This window comes from Scleropages formosus, chromosome 1 (assembly GCF_900964775.1).
Source record: "Scleropages formosus chromosome 1, fSclFor1.1, whole genome shotgun sequence".
Lineage (NCBI taxonomy): Eukaryota > Metazoa > Chordata > Actinopteri > Osteoglossiformes > Osteoglossidae > Scleropages > Scleropages formosus.
The window spans coordinates 10,912,702-10,918,749 of NC_041806.1; positions in this window are offsets into that span (position 1 = coordinate 10,912,702).

Sequence of the window (6,048 nt, forward strand, 5' to 3'; positions counted from 1 at the left end):
GGCAATCCACCTTTTTCCGACTGAGAACCATGGCCTCGGATTTGGAGGTGCTGATTCTCATCCCCGCCGCTTCGCACTTGGCTGCAAACCTCTCCAGTGCATGCTGTAAGTCTTGATTCGATGAAGCCAACAGGACCACATTGTCCGCAAAAAGCAGAGACGAGATCCTGCGGCCACCAAAACAGACACCCTCCGTTCCCTGGCTGCGCCTAGAAATTCTGTCCATGAAGATAATGAACAGAATCGGTGACAAAGGGCAGCCCTGGCGGAGTCCAACATGCACCGGGAACAGGTCTGACTTACTGCCGGCAATGCGAACCAAGCTCCTGCTCCGGTCATACAGGGAACGAACAGCCCGTAGCAATGAGCCCCGAACCCCATAATCCCGAAGTACTCCCCACAGGATGCCACAAGGGACACGGTCGAATGCCTTCTCCAGGTCCACAAAACACATATGGACTGGTTGGGCAAACTCTCATGAACCTTCCAACACCCTAGTGAGGGTATAGTGAACCCTCCAACACCCTAGTGAGGGTATAGAGCTGGTCCAGTGTTCCACGGCCAGGGCGAAAACCGCATTGCTCCTCTTGAATCCGAGGTTCGACTATCGGTCGGATTCTCCTTTCCAGTACCCCGGCATAGACTTTCCCAGGGAGGCTAAGGAGTGTGATCCCCCTGTAGTTGGAACACAACCTCCGGTCCCCCTTCTCAAAAAGAGGGACCACCACCCCGGTCTGCCAGTCCAGAGGCACCGTTCCCGAACTCCACGTGATGCTGCAGAGGAGTGTCAGCCAAGACAGCCCCACAACATCCAGAGACTTGAGAAACTCGGGGCGGATCTCATCCACCCCCGGAGCCTTGCCACCGAGGAGTTTTTTGACTACCTCAGCAACTTCAGCCAAGGTAATGGACGAGTCCCCCTCCAAGTCCCCAGCCTCAGCTTCCTCTACGGAAGGCGTGTCGGAGGGATTGAGGAGATCCTCAAAGTACTCCTTCCACCGCCCGAGGACATCCTCAGCTGAGGTCAGCAGCGCACCACTTCCACTGTAAACAGTGTTTGTGGAACACCGCTTCCCCCCTCTGAGTCGCCGGACGGTTTGCCAGAATCTCTTTGAGGCCGACCAAAAGTCTTCCTCCATGGCCTCACCGAACTCCTCCCAAGCCCGAGTTGTTGCCGCGGCGACTGCCAGAGCCGCACTCCGTTTGGCCCGTCGGTACCTGTCAGCTGCTTCAGGAGTCCCATGAGCCAGCCAGGCCCGATAGAACTCCTTCTTCAGCTTGACGGCATCCCTTACTTCCGGTGTCCACCACCGTGTTCGGGGATTGCCGCCGCGACAGGCGCCGGAGACCTTACTGCCGCAGCTCCGAACCGCCGCCCCGACAATGGAGGTGTGGAACATAGCCCATTCGGACTCGATGTCCCCCACCTCCCTCGGGACCTGGTTGAAGCTCTGTCGGAGGTGGGAGTTGAAGACCTCTCTGACAGGGGCCTCCGCCAAACGTTCCCAACAGACCCTCACTATGCATTTGGGCCTGCCAGGTCTGTCCGGCTTTTTCCCCCGCCATCGAATCCAACTCACCACCAGGTGGTGATCAGTTGACAGCTCAACCCCTCTCTTCACCCGAGTGTCCAAGACATATGGCCGAAGATCAGAAGAAACGACTACAAAGTCGATCATCGACCTCCGACCTAGGGTGTCCTGGTGCCAAGTGCACTGATGGACACCCTTATGCATGAACATGGTGTTCGCTATGGATAAACCGCGACTAGCACAGAAATCCAATAACAACTCACCGCTCGGGTTCAGATCAGGGAGGCCGTTCCTCCCAGTCACACCCCTCCAGGTGTCACTGTCGCTGCCCACGTGGGTGTTAAAGTCCCCCAGTAGAACGACAGAGTCCCCAGTGGGAGCGCTTTCCAGCACGCCCCCCAGGGACTCCAAGAAGGCCGGGTACTCTACACTGCCACTACGTGCATAAGCACAAACAACAGTGAGAGACCGTTCCCTGACCCGAAGGCGCAAGGAAATGACCCTCTCATTCACCGGGGTAGACTCCAACACATGACGGCTAAACTGGGGGGCTATTAATAAGCCCACACCCACCCGCCGCCTCTCACCCTGGGCAACGCCAGAATAGTGGAGAGTCCACCCTTGGTCGAGAAGAGTGGTTCCAGAACCCAAGCTGTGAGTGGAAGTGAGCCCGACTATATCTAGACGGTATCTCTCAACTTCCCACACCAGCTCAGGCTCCTTCCCCGCCAGTGAGGTGACATTCCAAGTCCCAAAAGCCAGAGTTGGCGCCCGAGGTTTGGGTCGGCCGGGCACTTGGCCCCGACCACTGCCCAAATCACAATGCACCGGCCCCTTACAATCTCTCCGGCAGGTGGTGAGCCCACTTAAGAGCGGCTCCACGTCATGGCTTCGTGCTGAGCCCGGCCAGGCCCCGTGGGCATAGACCTGGCCACCAGGCGCTCGCATATAGCCCCAGACAACATAGCTCCTGGACTCATTCAGGCACTCAAACCCCTCCACCACGGTAAGGTGGCGGTTCACGGAGGGGGCAAAATATATGTAAACCTTAAAAATAAGATGAGGTCAACAATCCACACAAGGGACAGAATAACAGCTTTAATTGACTAAGTGAAATGTCATTAACACAACCTCTGCATATTAAACAAGGAATTTCTGTATATTTTAATGTTTATTTGCAGAGTTTAACTGAATGAAAAAATTTTTAAAAATGTTACAGTCTGCTTTCTTGCTTTAGGAATCCCCCCATTTTTCCCATCCTGGGTGTGTCTCCTCCCCCTCCAGCCCCACACCCTGTGCTGCTGGGCTATTTCTTTTTGAGAAATATTCTTAGGTCATCTTGCATGCACTGCATGTCTAAGATTTACCCATGGGTTTTCAATAATATTCCAGTCTGGTGACTCTGAAAACCATTCCAAAATCTTAATCCTTTATTTTTCAGAGGCAGTTCATGGTTGATTTTGAGGTGTATTTTGGATCATTGTTTTATTCATTCTGTTTTCAGATTTTTTTTCCACTGAATGTTCGATATTAGCTTTCAGGATTTGTTGATAGTTATTAGACTCCATTCTTCCCTCTACCTGCACAGTATTTCCAGTACCACTGGCTGCCACACAACCCCAGCACAGGGAAGTCTCCCACCATGCTTAACAGTTGACAAGGTGTTATCTTCTCCAAATGCTTCTTTTCCCCAAATGTACCTTTGGTGACTGTACCCCAAGAGTTCAGTTATTGTTTAATCAACAACAGCACTTAGTTCCAAAACACACACTTTCAGAAACACTTGTCCCCTACGGGGAACCGGAGCCTACCCGGCAACACAGGGCATAAGGCCGGGGGTGGGGCACACCCAGGACGGGATGCCAGTCCGTCGCAAGGCACCCCAAGCAGGACTCAAACCCCAGACCCACCGGAGAGCAGGACTGTGGTCCAACCCACTGCGCCACCGCACCCCACTTCCAAAACACCTCCAACTTATCCAAGTGTTATATAGTGGACATTGACTTTTGTGATGAAATAAGGTTTCCTTCTGATGACTCCTCTAGGCAGATCATGTTTGCACAGGCAACACCACACAGTGGACTGGTCCACAACTTCAATACTAGCTAAACCTTCCTGAAGGTACTTTTCAGTCATGTGGGGATTTTGCCTTGGATACAAGCAGTTTTATCAGATTTTTCTTGGTCTTCCAGATCCTTTCTTGATTTCATGTCGTGTTTAAGTTTGCTCACTTCAAAGAACAAAAAGCCCACAACAAAAAATGAACAGAACATGTAATTCCACCAGTGGTTCCCAAATGTTTGTAAAAGTAAAAAGAAGAAGTTGTTTAAAGTTTTTTTTTTTTTTTTTTACAGATGTAAGATTTTTTGCATAAACTTCTGAGAAGCAGTTAAGTTTCGTTTGTAAGTCACATGGAAGATTTTTATTCATCACATACTCATTACATTTTGGGATGTGCCTTATAGTCAAGCTGTTCTACTAAAATATTTTTTTTCAGTGTAAATAGATGCTTTAAAATAAATCAATGTGAAGACAAAAATCACACAATGTTGGAGTACTTCACTGTATTACTGAGGATTGCATCTGCTTGCTTTAGAATGCATTTAATATGGTACCCATTTGGCACCTAAATCATCAGGATGAGGATTATTAAAGTTATTGAATCACACACACACACATTTTCAGAACCGCTCGTCCCATACGGGGTCACGGGGAACCGGAGCCTAACCCGGCAACACAAGGCGTAAGGCTGGAGGGGGAGGGGACACACCCAGGACGGGACGCCAGTCCGCCGCAAGGCACCCCAAGCGGGACTCGAACCCCAGACCCACCGGAGAGCAGGACTGCGGTCCAACCCACTGCGCCACCGCGCCCCCCTTAGTTATTGAATCATATGTTATATAATTTTAGAAAAAATACATTAATAAAGTTTGACATAACAATGCATTTAAACTTAAACTGGCTTATGCTTGCAAAATTTCAATTTAATTCAATTTATTGTTTTATAGCATCTTCCTCAGGAGGATTCCTCAGTGTGCTGCTTAAAACATGACATACAGAAAAACTTGTGATAGACTAGAATCCTCATTTCACCTGCTTGTATCTGTAATGTTGTTCTTTTAACCATTACCTAAATGTCATGGCCATAGGTTGAGGAAGGGGATGTACATTAAGTGGTAAACCAAGAGCTTTGCCAAAAGTCTCAGCTCCTATTTTGCTACCACTGGTCAGTGTAGTGCCTGTAGAACAGCAGTTGCCGTACCAACATGGCTTTCAGTCTCCCATTCACCTTATCCATCACTTGAGAATAATCACCAAAAACACTTGAACTCCTCCACTGGAGTTAATTCTTCCCACTTCACCTGAAGAGAGCACCCCACTCTTTTCCTTGCTGCACCTTTGTATGCTGTCCATGAAAATCACAGGAGTGATGATAAACTTTCAACTGTCAGGTAGCATCCTTTCCAGTACTCCGGAATAAGATTTGCTATGGGGGTTGAGGAGTCCCCTTTCATGAATATAGGGACCACAAGCCCAGTTTACCAGACCAGAGGTACCTTACATGCCTTCCAAAGAACATTTAAGTACATGAGCCACACTACTGCCACCCTGTCCAGTGTTTTTAACATCTTCAGCTGGATCTGATTCACCCCTGTGGGTTTACATCTCTGGAGGCTGCACCATGCAGGCTTCAGGGCAGTGGTGGGTTTTAGTATACCAGACATCAAACACTACCTCCTTATAGGAGGTCACGTCCACTGGGTTGAGGAGTTATTCAAGGAGTGGTCAGCATCCAGCACAGCCTGGACAGGATTGCAAATTCCCCTCCCAAGGCAGTCCTCTAAGTCTGCCAGTACCTCTCATCAAGTCAAGAGGTCCCTCTAATGCATTGGCTCCCTTCTTCAGCTTACGTAACCTCTGATGTCAACCAGCAGGTCCTAGGGTTGCCATTATGTGAAGCATCAACTGGACTTTATGAGCCATTCTTAATCTAGACCCTTTCCTCAGGCTTGTTCACTAAACAGCCTGATAACAAACATGTGTAAATGTTAAAAATTGCCACACCAAGTACTAAAAGTAATTCTTCAGTTGGTTTAATAGGAATGTCATCTAGCATACAAGTTGTAGGGCCTTGTTTTGAAGACTTTTTTTTTCCCATTTAGTGCCAGTACTGAGAAAGAAACAAGAATTATTTTGATTTTCTCAGATAGAAATAATAGAAGGGAAATAGAGCATTTTTTACAATTCAATGTCATCTGAAGCTTTGTAAAGCTCAATTTATACTTTAATTTTCAGCAGTTCAGATCAATGAAGGGTGTTGTATTACTGAACTAGGAACAATATATTTTACTTCTGTATACCTTTGGATGGGACCTACTTATCTAAAGTTTGTCTTTACAAATAAGTCATATGGTTATTATCATCAACAACAACAACAACAATAATAATAATAATAATAATAATAAACTTTTAAGGAAGACACCACACAGACAGGCATAACAAGTGGCAAGCTACA